The 17,826-nt window shown below is 46.8% G+C and overlaps 1 protein-coding gene across 1 annotated transcript in view; it reads right to left on the bottom strand.

Annotated features, from left to right (window-relative positions):
* The window catches only part of LOC138979408 (uncharacterized), a 58,562-nt gene extending 41,483 nt beyond the window's left edge, over nt 1-17,079 (bottom strand). Inside the window, exon 1 of the mRNA XM_070352138.1 lies at nt 16,806-17,079. The gene's annotated coding sequence lies outside the window, so the exon portion shown is untranslated. The remainder of the gene's footprint in view (nt 1-16,805) is intronic.
* Between the last annotated feature and the right edge of the window lie 747 nt (nt 17,080-17,826).

The following is a 17,826-nucleotide window of genomic DNA, read 5'->3' as shown; positions in this document are numbered from 1 at the left end:
GAAAACCAATTTTTGGGATATAATCTGGAAGAAGTCACAAGCAAAGTTTCATAAACATCTATCGGGTCTTTTTGTAGTATAAATCACTGTGCACGCACACATAAACACACATACATACGCCATAACCTAGTCTATCTGAAAACATTTTTGTCAAAACTTAACCAAATGTAAAAATAGCACCCGGATAGAGACACGAGCAGCAAATCAGTCCGAAACAGGCATCATACAGAAGCGAGCTGTTCGAGCAGCCACCACAAGGCTGCGAAAGAAGAAACAGGATATTAGACGGGAGACTGGGATCGTTTTCATATAATTATTTCTCCAGCCCATCCCTATATCGATTCAAGTAATCCTGCCTGTCACGGCATTTGTCACGCGCCGACCTTAGGCCATGTCATGTTTTGCCACACGCGCCAAACTGTTGGGGTTACTGTGGGGGTAGTTATTGTGGTGAAAGTGTGTTTTGATCGCTTGCCGCTTCCTGAGATGGGGAAAGCTTTGCTGTGTTGTATTGACATCATTGAAGGAAGATGATGAAGGATGTTGTCAAGCGGGAAATATGCGAGTAGGCACGCAAAACGAAGAGCTATAGGTGCGCACGTGCACAAAACACACACACACACACTCTCTCCCTCTCTCGTTATCAATCTGTCTCTCTTCCCTTTTCTGACTATCTGTCTACTTGCATGCCTGTCTGTCTGCCTGTCTGTCTGCCTCTTGGCTCTGTTTACCTGCCTGCTTCTCTCTCTCTCTCTCTCTCTCTCTCTCTCTCTCTCTCTCTCTCTCTCTCTCTCTCTCTCTCTCTCTCTCTCTCTCTCTCTCTCTCTCTCTCTCTCTCTCTCTGGCTATGTCTGCCAGCCTGTCTGCCTGTCTCTTTGTCTGTCTGTCTGTCTGTCTGTCTCTCTGTGTGCCCTACTCACACATGTGTGAAAGGGTTCGGAAAACAAGATCTTTTGCTTCGCTGATGTGTTACGGACTCTCTCTGGACTTTCTCTCACGGTCACAACTTCTCACTCCATTACGCCCACAACAGATGACATTGTGACAACAGCAGAATACTGGCATGGCAAACTTTATTCCTGTTTACTCTTCCAAATGCATCTTCGCCTACCCGACCGAAGCCGGTGGCTACAAACCACAATTATACAAAGTTGACTACATCTCCTGAGTTAGTGGAGCACACAACAAAATACGTCCACGCTCTTCCGAAGTTCTCAAAGACAGTTCACTCTCACACTCTAACATGTACACACATAATTCAACTTTAGCTAGGGCATCAGAAATCATTTCAAACAACCAATCAACATCTTAGTAACCACCCGTAACCACGACACTCTAAGCAGGTTCCGTGTTTCATTGGTTAAATTAAACAAATCACAATCTTACAAACACACACGGCTGAATGAAAGAGGAAAGCGACATTCTAACACCCTCTTAATGAGGCTTTGATCTGAGCGCATCAGACATAACCACACGCACCATTCTGATAATCATCGCTCCACGGCTATCGCCAGTTATCTCTCTGACCGGACGCTAAAGTCCTACGCGAATCTATCAAAACAAGAATACAGAGTTATCTCCCATTTGTTGTTCGCGAGCAGTGTTCGCGAGACGAAAATGATTGCAGATTGGCCGACTTCGACAGTGATCTCCGTTCTGTTCTTCACAGTTATGATAAAGACATCGTTCTAAGGTCAAAACAAGTCGAAATTTTGGGACTGCTGCCGGAAGGAGACGGTAACATATGGTTGCATCACTAGGCTACAGAAAAAATCGTCTGCTCCAGCGAGCGCCGAAACCAAACGGTTGATTATCACGTGACACTTTTGCCATATTTAGAGTTGTTTGCACAGTAAATAGGGTCAGCTGCGAAAAATAGCTCGCTTGAAACTGTCTTACATATCAAATCCTTTGTAATTTAAAAATTACACAACACCATGAAAAATCATTATCGACCGTCGCGAATCTGCTTACATCCATAACACATTACGAAAAGATCTAAATATGTAAAAAAAAAATTAAAAAAAATAAATAAAAAAAACCGATTTCCTCGCCAGACAAGGAAAACCAAGGCATCCTGTCAGGGATAGAAATGAGACCCGAAGGGAAGTAACTCATTTTTGACCTGAGTTCTACCTGGTTGGCCAGTAGGGGAAGGGCTCCTAATATGGACCGGCTCCTAATACGGACCACCTTCTGTTCTGACAAACTAACGGCGCTAGAGCGCTCAAAAAAGTTTTATTCGCTGTATTCACCCTCTCTGGATAACTTGCACATGTCAAAACAGTTGCAGAAACAGAAATCTCAAAACCGTTAGGCTTTTTCTCTTTTTTTCACTTTTGGCAGTGTTCACTCTAAATTTGCCGCTTAAAACGGACTCGTTTCTGTCCACAGCCAAAGCTTTTATCACACAAAAATTGCTATATATATGACAGCTAAACCCGTATTTGTTACATTTTAGCAGTGTTGACCCCGAGTTTCTACTGCAAACAAAAAATAATAGCAAAATCTCAAAGTATGTGCGAGTCTCCTAATATGGACCACCTTCAACAAATCGAAAAAAATAAAAGCTAAAGGCTATTTTCATTAATTCATTAAGAAGCTTGCTGGAAATAACCTATAACTAGCCCTCGAGATTTAAAAAAAAATGCAACAAAAAGTCTTCTTTTCGTGGAAGTTGATAATTTCACTTATTTTCACTCTGTTTTTGATAAGCTTCTTTAGTTTCTCGGTGTGCTTCAAATAATGCTCTCATCAACCTGAAACAGATAAATCTAGAGCAAATTTTAATTAGGCTGACTTGTACACTAAGTTGTATCATGTTATTTTGAAATATTGGAGGCTTAGCGATCGGCAAAACGTACACAAGACACAAACTGATCGGCAACAAAGACTAAACTGGACAATGACAATAGCTTTACTCTATATTGGTGACTGGTCGCCCTGTCACACATGAAAACACTGTCACACACATGCAAGATCAACAAGGTTTGTCGGAAGCAGGGAAAAGAGATGTGTAGGCCTATGTGCTGTTCAATTATGTAGGTGTGCGTGTGTACGTGCGTGGGTGCGCGCGCTCACAGAATATGCGTGTGTTGTGGTGCTTCGTGTGTGAACTATGTGATGCTCCACGTGTGGCCGTGCGTGTGTGTGTGTGTGTGTTTCTGGCGTGTCCACGCTATTCGCCTTATCGAAAGAATGCAACAGGACAGGAGACAGCCATTAACTAATTAGTCCTATTTCATCCACATATATTTGAACCCACACGCTTCCAGCAACCCTCACATGTTCGCCCTCTATCCTCTTCCCTCTCGTCCTGATTAGTCTATTGTCACATTGGCAGCCATAGGACGTGACAACTATATTCTTATTTGGACCCCCCCCCCCCCCCCCATCTCTCTCATTACCTCCCTCCCTCCCCCTCTCTTTCTCTCTCACTCACTCACTCACACACACCTCACTCACTCACTCACACACACACACACACACACACACACACACACACACACACACACACACACCCACTTCCAATATCCTACCTGTTGTTCGGTAACTCATAAACGTGCCCCTTTCCCCTTAACTCGACCGCAACCTTTACCTTTGAAACAATAGAAAAGCCTACCTTCGCGAAACACGAGCAGGAACAGCCACACATTATCCTCAATCAGCAAAATCATCCTTTGCACAAGCAGTCAGAAATAATCACCCATTGTCCTTCACACGAACCCATGTAATTATAGCCTGGGCGATTACAACTTCTATTTTTGTGCGATTTCGAGCATCAGATGAGAAGGAAAGACAGCTATCTTATTTGACGGTAATTTCTCTCCTTACACAGATTTAACCGCCAACTCTCACATCAATAGTCGTGCTATGCCTGATTAGGGCGCAACAGAAGTGATAATGCCCTTTCATTATAGAAATCAACCGGACTGACTTTATACGCTTTCATAATCATAGAGACATGAAGCATAAACAGAAACACACACAAAAACACAAATGCAAATAAGAACTATTTAGTTCCTTTCACGCAAGAACTTTGCTACAACAATACTATGCCAACATTATTGTGTTACAGTGGTGACTGTACTGTACTCTCGTGACCGGAGCGGGCACTTGAGAGTCAAGCACCAATGGCATAATTACAGACACTAACACGGACAAACTATAGAGCGTTGCACACACAAGTCAATTATAGAATTACGAAGTCTTACAGCAATACAAGAAAAGGATGACGAATCGAAGCACTGAATTTCAGCCCAGAAAAAATATTTCTAAGGAAATATGCACAGCGAATTTACGAAAACAACCCCTACAAAAAGGGGACGCTGACCGTCAATATGTTGGTGTGTGTCCTGCAGATCAAGCAGTAGTATATTCAACCAGCAGTTCCTACAGCGTAGTAGTCACGGCAGATCAAGCGGTAGATAATTATACATGTATTCAACCAGCAGGATAAATTGTCTATGCTTCAGCGTATTAGTCACGCTGGGGACCAGCACGAAGAAGAACGATTATTGAGTTACTGCTGTTCAACACCACTGTTGAGCGATGAAACTATACAGCCGCACTGGGCTCTAACTGTAATGACACAACTGGCTCAAGGGACAGAATAGCTCTGTGGAGATAAGATTGCTTGCGTGAATGTCATGCAGATGCTTTTTTCCAACTAGTTGAAACAGCCAAGTAGTCACGCTGGCGACGAGTATTTAAAGCTGTGATATATCTATGACTATACGGGGGTTGGGGTGGAGTGGGTGAGTACAGAAAAAAAGAGGGGAGGGGGGGGGGGGGGTGCCGCTGTGACGTTTTCATCTTTCGCCGTGTTGATATTTCGCTTCTCGGCCTCGTTGATCTAGTATAAACTCTACACTGAACAAAAAAACACCCTTCGACAGTACTGATGAGCGACCTTGTGTACCTTACATTCATGGGGCCAAATTTGTCCAACCAATTTGTTTTATTTAACTTAGAAATTTGATTCATCCTAAAATGTTTTCCTTCTTACTCAAGGGACGTAACCACTCAGTACACGTTTTCGAAGAATTCGATTTTGGGGGTGAAATCTATTAAATTTTACCACCAATTTTCTTCACATGCAAGAAACTGACATGCTTTTCGTCCATAAATAATTTCACTTCTTAATTTTACCAGGAAACAACATTTCAGTCTTGAGTATAATGTCGAAGGGGAAATATGTACACAGGCGAAAGATGAAATCGTGACACCGACACTGTACAGTATCTTGCACCGATGTATACAGCGCGCGCGCACAAGAACACGTCACTCCACGCTTGACGTTCGAGCAAGTAACTATGCTCCGCTCTCTTCAGCCGAGCAAATTATTTTTCATTCAGTCTTTGGAAAATATTACCTTCGCAATTCCCTCTTATTTCGTAAACACGTTTCACGGAATACGTAGGACGTGTGTTTCGCCCCCATGCTTGGGGTGGGGATATAGCTCAGTTGGTAGCGCGCTGGATTTGTATTCAGTTGGCCGCTGTCAGCGTGAGTTCGATCCCAGGTTCGGCGGAAATTTATTTCAGAGTCAACTTTGTGTGCAGACTCTCTTCGGTGTCCGAACCCTCCCCCCCGTGTACACTACATTGGGTGTGCACGTTAAAGATCCCACGATTGACAAAAGGGTCTTTCCTGGCAAAATTGCTTAGGCACAGTTAATAATTGTCTACCTATACCCGTGTGACTTGGAATAATAGGCCGTGAAAGGTAAATATGCGCCGCAATGGCTGCAATCTACTGGCCGTATAAAATTTCATCTCACACGGCATCACTGCAGAGCGCCTAGAACTGTACCCACGGAATATGCGCGATATAAGACTCATTGATTGATTGATTGATTGATGCTCCTTGCTTGACATTCGCGCCACGTGATAGCCGTGAAACGTACAATTACAACAAACAAGCAAAGTAAAGGAACTGTATTTGAATCACTCCAAGATTATATGCTGTGTCGTACTAGATTTACACTCGTTGCTTTTTCAAATAGTGAACAGCTCGCTTTCGCTCGCAGTTCAATATTTAAAAAAACAACAGCTTTAAGAAGAACGTTCGTTTTGAGTTAGGCCTACTTCTGTACAGCACTGAACTTTAAACACAATCAGCTCAACCGACATAGACTATCATTTTCTGAAGATAAGATTGCATCGTGAATGTCACCCAGAGGGTATATCTAGCGTAGCAGATATAAACAACAAAGCCAACAACAAAGAAAGATAACGTGGGGTAGTTGCATGACTGAGTTTGCTTTGTGTCACTCTTGTGACGATAAAGAACGAACGACCCTCACTTTCAGTGATTGCTTGACAGCGATGGAACTATGTCATGACACTGGTTGCGGGCGACAAGGAATATCTGCATAAAGGAAATAAGACTGCATTCGTCCACGTCGTTCCCTTGGGCTGAAACCTGAAGCTATGCACACTGAGGTGAAACGCAGCCTGGTAGACAGCTGCACGTTTTTGTTATGGCTGCGACCACTCAGGATTATCACGAACCAGTGTAATCTATCTTTTCCCCCCTAACCCCATCCCGCTTGTTCCTCCCATCTCTCTTCCCTCCCCCACAGCCCCCACCTCCTCCCCCTCCCCCAACATTGAGGCTGAAACCCACCGTCTCAGCTCTTTAAGTAAATACCTATTTACCGAGCTTAGTGCTGCAACCATGCAGAATTAAACACGAACAGTGTAACCTACCTTCTGCCGTCCCCCACCACCCCCACCTCCCTCACTGGAGGCTGCAAACCACACAGCTCTGGAAGTATATATAGTTCTTTATAAAATTACACGCCCAAAGACGAGGGGATCTAATGAAAAAAGGGTGTATCACCCTACGTACGAGGTGTCTGGGAACACCTCCGCGCGGAAGGGTTTTGTGGCCAGCGCTGCAAAGAGAAAGAGGTAAAAACAATTCGGGCTCGCGCGGCAGCAAGCACTATGTCTCTATTCTGTTATAAAGAAGCAGTTGAAGGCACTCATTAATTCAGCATTACACGTCAAATTCTGGGTAAAAAGTGATTAAGAATCAAAACGCAAAGAGAAATTAAAAGAGCAATGCAAAAAAACTAAAAAAGATAAATCAAAATCGATAACTCCATGCATAAACCGCTTTATCTGGGAATGAAATACAAATTGATCACTAATCAAAAACCATGCCTACATGCCAAAAAGCCAAGAACTGCAATTTGATTTGGGAAAAAAACCCATTATAAACAAAACGTCGCAGGCGGAATCGATAAATGCAGTCTCATTCCATATCAAAGAAAAACAAAATAATGTTATCCATATTTTATTCTCCTTCCCGTCTTTCCTCTTTTATCACAATACATGAATTATTAGCCGTATCCTACAATCGATAACGCAAAAAGCCTTACTTATCCTCCCCTGCCCGACTTGCTGCCCTCAACCCTTCTCCTACCTCCACTTCTCTCATGCCCACCACCCCCACCCAATGTACCACTACCCCTCCCCAGCATCCCCCCACCCTTTCCCTGCTTCCTTCTATCCATCCCTATTCTCCCACCACCCCTCCCCATTCTCTCACCACCCCTCCCCATCCTCCCATCACCCCTCTCCCTCACCTCCCCACCCCTCCCCGTTCTCCCACAACCCCTCCCCAGCACCCGCCCACCCCACATCAGCATCCACCCACTCATTCCAAAAACACCCTACACCTCTCCCTCCCCAACTCCCAGTCAGTGAATCCAGAAGGCAAAGCAGATCTGATCAGACTACATTATAGAAAACAAGTTAGACGCCCTGTTCATCACCGAGACGTGGCTGCGACCTGGTGATGACCCCAGATCAAGCAGCTGACCCCCGCAGGGTATCAATCAATCAATCAATATGAAGCTTATATAGCGCGTATTCCGTGGGTACAGTTCTAAGCGCGTGTTGAAGAGTTGTCAACACAGGACTAACAAAGAAACTAACATCTACAGACGGACACAAACCCTATCACACACTAGCAAACCCTGATAAACATACAACAAACAACTGTTTAACAACAATGTACACATCAATAGCTAGGTCCAAACAAAATAATATCAAACACAAAGAAAACACCTCTCACAGAGCACAGCACAAGAATGTCTTTTGGGGCACAACACATCACTGTCGAACATGAAAGTCGCAGCCAGCTACGGGAAGAACTGAGTCTTCAACATACTCTTGAACGCGTCAAGAGAGGGGCTCTGGCGAAGCTCAAGCGGCAGGGAGTTCCAGACGGAGGGGCCCGCGGAGGAAAATGCACGCTGACCAGCAGATGCGAGTTTCGAGCGAGGGATGTGAAGGCGGAGTGGGTCAGCAGCAGAACAAAGGGGACGGTCGGAGGGCTGGGTGTACAGGTCCAGGGAGGATTGAAGGTACTCGGGAGCAGAGTCGTTGAGACACTTGTAGACCAGAGTGGACAGTTTGTAGGAGATTCGGGTGTTGACAGGGAGCCAGTGCAAGGAGCGAAGTAGGGGGGTGATGTGGTCTCGCTTCGTCTTCCTCAACGTCAGCCTGGCAGCAGCGTTCTGGACTCGTTGTAGGCCATGAATGGATGAGGCGGGGAGGCCAGCCAGAAGGGAGTTGCAGTAGTCCAGACGACTGAAGATGAGGGAGACAACCAGCTTGACACAGGCGTCGTGGGTGAGGTAGCGACGGATGCAGGCGATGCGTCGTAGGTGGAAAAAGCAGGTCTTGATGATGAAGGAGATGTGTGTCTGCAGGGAGAGAGTGGAGTCGAGAAAGACGCCAAGGCTCTTGACAGCAGGGGAGAATGGAACAGTCGCGTCATCCAGCTGGAGGTCGGTCACAGTGAGGGAAGCAATCTTCTGTCGTGTTCCAACGAGAAGGGCCTCTGTCTTCTCACTGTTCAGCTTCAACTTGTTCTCAGTCATCCAGTTCTTGATGTCAGTGAAACAACTGGAGATGGATCCCAGGAGATGGTCAACGTCCTCCGGCTTGGCGCTGTTCTGGAGCTGCGTGTCATCGGCAAAGGAGTTGTAGTTCAAGCCGTGGCGTTTGATTACCAGGGAGAGGGGTTTACAGGGTGAAAAGGACAGGGCCGAGGACAGACCCTTGTGGGACGCCGAAGCGGACAGGGACAGGCTGAGAAGAGAACGAATCAGTGGTGACAGTCTGAGAGCGGTTCTGGAGGTAGTTCCGGAACCAAGAGAGGGCGGTGTCGTGAATGCCGAACGAGGGTACAAGACAGTCTCCTTCCCCCGCCCGGCTGGGCGTGGTGGTGGCATCGCCGTCGTCTACAAGGACCACATGCATGCTGCAGCGTCCTTCTCGGACAGCCTCCCCTTCCCGCACACCACCTTCGAAGCCGTGGAGATGACGGTCGCCACCACCACCGACTCTCACCTTCCTGTGTATATATCGCCCTCCCCCTAACACAAAGAACAAGCTGAATTGAAGGACTCTACTTTCTTCGACGAGTTCTCCCAAGCCCTCGACCACTACAACGTGACGTCCCACAGCGCCATCGTCCTCGGTGACTTTAACATCCACTGGGACTGCCCTGCCAACGCTGACACCAAGCGGGCCCGTGCGCTGTTGGACAGCTACAGTGTGGACCAGGTCGTTCCTTTTCCCTCCCACTCCCGTGGCCACATCCTGGATTGGATTGTCACTCGACCCTCGGACAATCTGGTCTCCAGCCTCGTCGCCAACGACCACCTTGTCTCCGACCACACTGCCATCAACTTCGTCGTCAACATCACCAAGCCAGCACAGAAGCGGAAGATGGTCACACGTCGCAAGCTACGAGACATTGAGACAGATGCTTTTGGAGACGAAGCTGCCCTGCTGCTTGCCCAGCAAGACCCGTCCTCTGACCCCGCCTATTTCTTCAGATTGACTCTGCGCCAGCTCCTCGACAAACACGCCCCACCCTATGCGCAGTCTCTGAGCGACAGCCGGCTCCCTGGTTCTCTGAGGACATCACAGCCGCCAAGATCGAGAGACGGCGAGCGGAGCGTGCATGGCGACACTCTGGCCTGGAGGTTCACCGGCAGATTCTCAGGGATGCGCTGCTTCGAGTCACGCAAGCCATCACTGCTGCCAAGGTCGAGCACTTCCACGACCGCATCGCCAACGCCTGGGCTCCTTCCCCGCTGCCCCCTTACCCACTGCTCACCCACCACAAGATATCCCGGAGTTATTCTCGGAGTCTTCAAGGACTAGATTGACAAGCTTCGGAGAACACTCGATCAGCAGCCCTTCGTCCCGTCCCCACCCTCCCCCTCCTTCTCCGGCTCCCCCCTCACGTGCTTTCAGCCTGTCACTCAAAACCACGTCAAGCGACTCATCACCAAGACGGCCATCAAGACCTGCGAGCTAGACCCCCTGCCAGGCTTCCTCTTCACCAAGTGTCTGGACAAGCTCCTGCCGTCTATCACAGATATCATCAACATCTCCCTGGCCACAGGCGTCGTTCCCGACTGCTTCAAGTCTGCCGTTGTCCGCCCACTCATCAAGAAGCCCGGCCTTGACGTCAACGAGTTGAAGAACTACCGTCATGTGTCCAACATGCCCTTCCTCTCCAAGCTTCTGGAGCGTATCATCCTGGAGCAGTTGAGCGCCCACCTGTCTCGGAACTCGCTGATGCCAGTGTACCAGTCAGCGTACCACCACAGCACCGAGACGGCGCTCCTGCGAACCACCACGGACCATCTGAACGCAACAGATAGCGGTCTCGTCTCTGCCCTTGTGCTGCTGGACCTTTCCGCGGCCTTCGACACGATCGACCATCAGCTACTCGTCGATCGCCTCAGTTCCACGTTCGGCATTCACGACACCGCCCTCTCTTTGTTCCGGAACTACCTCCAGAACCGCTCTCAGACTGTCACCACTGATTCGTTCTCTTCTCAGCCTGTCCCTGTCCGCTTCGGCTTCCCACAATGGTTTGTCCTCGGCCCTGTCCTTTTCACCATGTACACCCAACCCCTCTCCCTCGTCATCGAACGCCACGGCTTGAACTACAACTCCTTTGCCGATGACACGCAGCTCCAGAACAGCGCCAAGCCGGAGGACGTTGACCATCTCCTGGGATCCATCTCCAGTTGTTTCACTGACATCAAGAACTGGATAACTGAGAACAAGTTGAAGCTGAACAGTCAGAAGACGGAGGCCCTTCTCGTTGGAACACGACAGAAGATTGCTTCCCTCCCTGTGACCGACCTCCAGCTAGATGACGCGACTGTTCCATTCTCCCCTGCTGTCAAGAGCCTTGGCGTCTTTCTCGACTCCACTCTCTCCATGCAGACACACATCTCCTTCATCATCAAGACCTGCTTTTTCCACCTACGACGCATCGCCTCCATCCGTCGCTACCTCACCCACGACGCCTGTGTCAAGCTGGTTGTCTCCCTCATCTTCAGTCGTCTGGACTACTGCAACTCCCTTCTGGCTGGCCTCCCCGCCTCATCCATTCATGGCCTACAACGAGTCCAGAACGCTGCTGCCAGGCTGACGCTGAGGAAGACGAAGCGAGACCACATCACCCCCCTACTTCGCTCCTTGCACTGGCTCCCTGTCAACACCCGATGTGATGGTTTACAGAGTAGACAGACCTCCATGTGATGGTTTACAGGGTAGACAGACCTGCATGTGATGGTTTACAGAGTAGACAGACCTGCATGTGATGGTTTACAGAGTAGACAGACCTGCATGTGATGGTTTACAGAGTAGACAGACCTGCATGTGATGGTTTACAGAGTAGACAGACCTGCATGTGATGGTTTACAGGGTGGACAGACCTGCATGTGATGGTTTACAGAGTAGACAGACCTCCAAGTGATGGTTTACAGAGCAGACAGACCTCCATGTGATGGTTTACAGGGTAGACAGACCTGCATGTGATGGTTTACAGAGTAGACAGACCTCCATGTGATGGTTTACAACACCGTTTACACGAGCAGGAATGCCAATCTGAAGAAACAAATTTGCGAGAAGAAAGTTTTTGCTTTGGTCTGACTTTCTGACCACTTTCATCATCATTTTCAATATACATTTTCAATTTTGATATTTCAGTGCAATTCCAAATGCATTTTAAACGATTTCAACCTTTGGAAACCCACCACCGTTTTTGTATGGCCATGTTGGGTTTGATGCGTGCATGCCTGGTTTTCTCCTGTAGATGGGTGTCGGCACAGAAGGTCTGCCCGCTGTCCTCAGCCAACATGCTCCGTCTTCATGGCAGCTCAATTTTTTTTATCGAGGTTCTCTCCTCTAGATCCGCCGTGTTTCGCCTAGGGGCTTTCGCTGCCTAGTTGATAGGGTCACCTCGTAGAGGGTGTGGTCATAGACCACGCACGGTCGGTCTTGGGATAGGGAAACGTTATGCTAGTCCGGAGGGATTACGCCACAATGGCCACCTCGCGAAGACCCAGGGTCCTAGACTAGGGAGGTCCAAGGGGGAGCACCGGGAGGGCTACCCCTCTACCCGCACCTCCAACACAATCCCTTCCCCTGGTAGCTTCATCCCCAAGGAGGAAACAAAGCTACCTGCAACACCCCACCCACCACCAAAAATTGCAAGTCTGAAAAGTTCAGAGAAACAAACGCTCAAAGGAATCGATCAGCATTGAATCTAGTGGTCTTTTCAGTTTATACCAGAGGGGTGGAGGCGGGGGTGGTTGTAGGGTGGGTGAGAAGGAGGGAGGGGGGGGGGGAGAAGTCACGCGTCTCCGGCTGATTCATCGATTTTCTACACTTGCGAAATCTTATTTCGAAACTCCCGAAATAGCTCCCTGTTAACATTTTACATGACAAAAATAAATCAAGAGAGGCACAGCAACCAGAGTTGAACGCGGGAATAAATCAATGGTCAAAAACCCGCAAGTAAAGGAAATAAAAGAGACGGATGCCGCTAAAATGCATGTAATTTCAACCCACTAGTCTGAGGGTCCAGCACCTGATCGAGTGACATGTTGTGGATCCTATTAGGCTCTTTCAAATCATGACATCCTTTGGCCGCGACCAAAAACAGCAACATGTGACGTAAGTTTCATTAGTGCAAAGAAGTCAGTATAATTATATCGTCTTTGTGAAGAAGCCAGCATTCTTTTCTTATTTAACTAACAGTCCGGACTTGGCTTCGCCCGGTTGTAAGCGGAGCCCTAAAGCATTTGTTCCAGTAGCCATCGATCCCATTGGAGTTATCGAAATTCATTCAAGAATGATGCGTGAAAGGAAGAGAGAAAAACAAGTTGCGTGAAGCGATATTAACACATTTACTAAATCTGTCGGCCTGAAACTAAAACAACATTGAAACCACATATAGTGTCACAACACACACATTCTTACAGGATTTAAATGAAATTCATAGTTTCATTGATGTTTGGTTGTTGTCGATAATCATATTAAGGTTTTGAGTTTTTCTCTGTTTATTGTAAATTCAGAGACTGTAAAACATAGAAGATAACGCTGTGTCAATTAACTGACTTTTGATTTTGACCTCTACCCATGAACAAAGAAGAAAAAGAAGAATAAAACAGAGCATGTGCAACAAGAGTAAGTGAGAGACAGGCACGGTTATAGACTTAGAGAGAGAGACAGAGAGAGAGAGAGAGAGAGAGAGAGAGAGAGAGAGAGAGAGAGAGAGAGAGAGAGAGAGAGAGAGAGAGAGACACACACACACCGACAGAGACACAGAGAGAAACGACACTTGTATATATTCTCTTTTTGTTCTATTCTGTACGGGAGACGTGACAACTCACCCGATTAGCCGGGCGTTCCCACCAGCCACCCCACCATTGCCAGCCACGCCACAGATGACACCAGCCACGACGCAGCCTCTGACTGCCTATCGATCCCGTCACAAATATACGCTGCTTCTTTCAACCCGGGGCTGGGGAGGTGTGGGGGAAAGAGGGGTGGCATAGTTGAGGGTAGTTAGTTGAGATGGTGTAGACCCCTACCGTCTTCCCCACAACGTTTACCTTAGTTATGCTCTTTCTGTGAATCAAACTGTGTGGTTTTTAAAGAAAAAGATGCTGCCAGTGTCAACCCGGTGATGATAATTACTTTTAACGTCCTCTTAGAACCAATTGGCCTATCTTGGGACAGGTAGAGTTGATATGCTTTATGGGGGGACAGGACACTGGACAGACATGCAAACAGAGAACACATATGATCGTGTTATAGATCTGGAAGTATGTTGTTGCGATATTTCAAAATGGGGATGCAAGTAAAGATTTTGTTGGGGTTGTTGCCATGGTGTACGCGAAATATAGTTGGAGTGGAGCGGTTTTGTAGGCTTATTTGCTTTTTATTTATGTAAAATATTTTTCAGACTTTTGGATAATGCCAAAATAATGTAATAAAGAACTGGCTGAATAAGTAAATAAATACGTAACTAGAAACATAAAAAAAAATTAATTATTAGCCAAATAAGAATATTAAATATAACTTGCTAAAATAATATATCAGAATGGGGAACTTAAGTTCAGGTAGGAGGGCGGTGTATGTGATTTAGCCTTGTTTGAATAGAGCTATATGTCAACCCGGGGAAGGATGAGTTGAGGGTTGGGGTTGGGGTTGGGGATGAGGGGCGGTAATGGGGGAGGGTTGGGAGATAGGGCGTAGTGGTGTTTTCTACCAAGCCAACGACCCCTACCGTCTTCCCCTCTTTCGTCCCCTTCTCCATTACCCTCGATCTTTAATGAATCAAATTGATTACTCAATGTGAGATGTGGCAAATTAGGGACCTGCTTTGCTTACACGCTTCAAGTCCCTAATCTTTGGTCTCTCGTCTGTCTGCCCTCTTTTGTCTCTCCCGCTTCACTTAATCTCATCTCTGTCTCTGTCTCTGTTCTTCGCTACCGAGTCTTCTCTTCGATCTTCCCTTCTCCTGCTTATCTTCAACAGAACACACCTCAATACATCATTCTGTAAATGATCTTTTCTCTTTTCTCTCCGCTCCAATCTATCGGTCCCGAATAGCCAATTACTTTCTTTATTCTTTCTTTATTTGGTGTTTAACGTCGTTTTCAACCACGAAGGGTTATATCGCGACGGGGAAAGGGGGGGGGGGGGATGGGATAGAGCCACTTGTTAATTGTTTCTTGTTCACAAAAGCACTATTCAAAAAATTGCTCCAGGGGCTTGCAACGTAGTACAATATATGACCTTACTGGGAGAATGCAAGTTTCCAGTACAAAGGACTTAACATTTCTTACATACTGCTTGACTAAAATCTTTAAAAACATTGACTATATTCTATACAAGAAACACTTAACAAGGGTAAAAGGAGAAACAGAATCCGTTAGTCGCCTCTTACGACATGCTGGGGAGCATCTGGTGTATGTGCGTGCGTGTGTGTGTGCGTGTGTGTGTGTGTCTGTGTGTGTGTGTAGAGCGATTCAGACTAAACTACTGGACCGATCTTTATGAAATTTGACATGAGAGTTCCTGGGTATGAAATCCCCGAACGTTTTTTTCATTTTTTTGATAAATGTCTTTGATGACGTCATATCCGGCTTTTCGTGAAAGTTGAGGCGGCACTGTCACGCCCTCATTTTTCAACCAAATTGGTTGAAATTTTGGTCAAGTAATCTTTGACGAAGCCCGGACTTCGGTATTGCATTTCAGCTTGGTGGCTTAAAAATTAATTAATGACTTTGGTCATTAAAAATCTGAAAATTGTAAAAAAAAAAATAGAAATTTATAAAACGATCCAAATTTACGTTTATCTTATTCTCCATCATTTGCTGATTCCAAAAACATATAAATATGTTATATTCGGATTAAAAACAAGCTCTGAAAATTAAATATATAAAAATAATTATCAAAATTAAATTGTCGAAATCAATTTAAAAACACTTTCATCTTATTCCTTGTCGGTTCCTGATTCCAAAAACATATAGATATGATATGTTTGGATTAAAAACACGCTCAGAAAGTTAAAACAAAGAGAGGTACAGAAAAGCGTGCTAACCTTCTTAGCGCAACTACTACCCCGCTCTTCTTGTCAATTTCACTGCCTTTGCCATGAGCGGTGGACTGACGATGCTACGAGTATACGGTCTTGCTGAAAAATGGCATTGCGTTCAGTTTCATTCTGTGAGTTCGACAGCTACTTGACTAAATATTGTATTTTCGCCTTAAGCGACTTGTTAAGACCTTGTTTTCTCAGACTTTCTGTTCATAGCCTTTGTAAATGTACGCCTATTTTAAGACTCCCTCTTTTTTAAGACCCGATTTTCGCAGATTTTTGGAGGACTTAAAAGGGTTGTTCCACTGTTCTACAGTAGATTGGGTACCATACTTCCATTGGCCTGTCCCGGCCGGCCACGCAGTTTGATGCAAACACCTTTGATGAACATGAACGTTTATACAGGAGAGAACCCAGCCCTGGGTCTTGACATCCTGCATAGTAAAGACTCCACTGATGAAACCATACCGACTTTGGTGTACTGTTTAGGCTAGTTGTTAGCTTTTGACACGTAAGTCTGTGTGTGTGTGTGTGTGTGTCAGCCCGGCACGGTGTGTGTGTGTGTGTGCCGGAGTGTGTGTGTGGGTGTGTGTCAGCGTGTGTGTGTGTGTGCCAGTGTGCCGTGTGCCAGTGTGTGTGTGTGTGCGTGCATGCGTGTGCGTGCGTGTATGTGTGTGTGCATGCGTGCGTGCGTGCGCGTGTGTGTGTGTGTGTACCGTCAGTGCCTCAACATTCCCCAATCTCATCCCCCTCCCACCCCACCCCCCCCCATACACATGCACAATAATGAAAACAAATCAACAACATAATCCCACAGATTCACCTTCCAAGATAAAGCCAAGAAATGTGAGTGCACTCACCCCAGTCGCGGCATCACAGTGACTCAACGACAGTGTTGGCGGTCGCAGCGTCCCCCAAAACAGACGAGGGAGGTAACAGCGCCAACGCGGCGTATTTTGGGCAGTCGATGACCAAAGTACACCAACAGCAGCAACACTACACAACGAGGGCAGAGAACAAACCCGCCCCTCCTCTTTCACTCTCAGTCTACTACGCACACACTGATGCTAAACTAATTTTCAGACCGCCGCCGCTTCTATGCAACACATTCCACACTCTAAACCCCGTCACCGCCGCCACGGTGGAATATCTAACCTTCTCTCCTGCGCAGGAACCTACGCCACACACGGACGCACGCACACAGTCGCACGTATTCTCCGCTCAGGCTCAGCACGCGCACTCTGTTTAGGTCTCAGTCTGTGATGCAAATGCGCGGCAGTCCTTTGTTTACTCAGGCTCTTGTTGTGTTTTGAGTGTGTGAGTCTTCTAACTCTGTCCTTGTTCACCCTTTCTTTTGGGCCTCACTTCTCCTTCGCTTCTTTCGTACCTCTTACAATTCAAACACACACTGAGAGACTCGCATCTCCCGCCACCTCACCATTATTCCCGCCACTGCCGGCCAAGGTTAAAAGGCTGGACAGCGCACGGGAGAAATGCTGAGTGCGTCGAAAAAGCTTTCGTCTAGAGCTCCCTCTGTGCCCTCCCTTCCCTTCCCCTCCTATCTCCTAGAGACACACAGACTGGGTACAGAAAACATCCCCCCCCCCCTTTCCCTTCAGCCTCTTTCCCTCTCCCTCGCTTCTCTCGAACTCCATTCTCCTCCGAGTGACTATCAGCTATTTTTGTCTCCATCTCAAGAGCGCTTGAAAATATTGCGCGTGCATTCTGCTCGGCGATCAGTTGCTCCTTTGGCACGTGCTACGCGTGCCTTGTGGAATGAGGTCACTGCTTTATTACACTCGATATGGGTCAGTTCTGATTAGAGCGGCCACACCGAGAGTTAATGCCTTTGTTCATGTTTCTATTTCCCCATAATATGGT

Source organism: Littorina saxatilis, linkage group LG1 (genome assembly GCF_037325665.1).
Source record: "Littorina saxatilis isolate snail1 linkage group LG1, US_GU_Lsax_2.0, whole genome shotgun sequence".
In the NCBI taxonomy this organism is placed as follows: domain Eukaryota; kingdom Metazoa; phylum Mollusca; class Gastropoda; order Littorinimorpha; family Littorinidae; genus Littorina; species Littorina saxatilis.
Note: the sequence above shows the minus strand (reverse complement) of the source record. Positions and strands in the feature narration are given on the sequence as shown.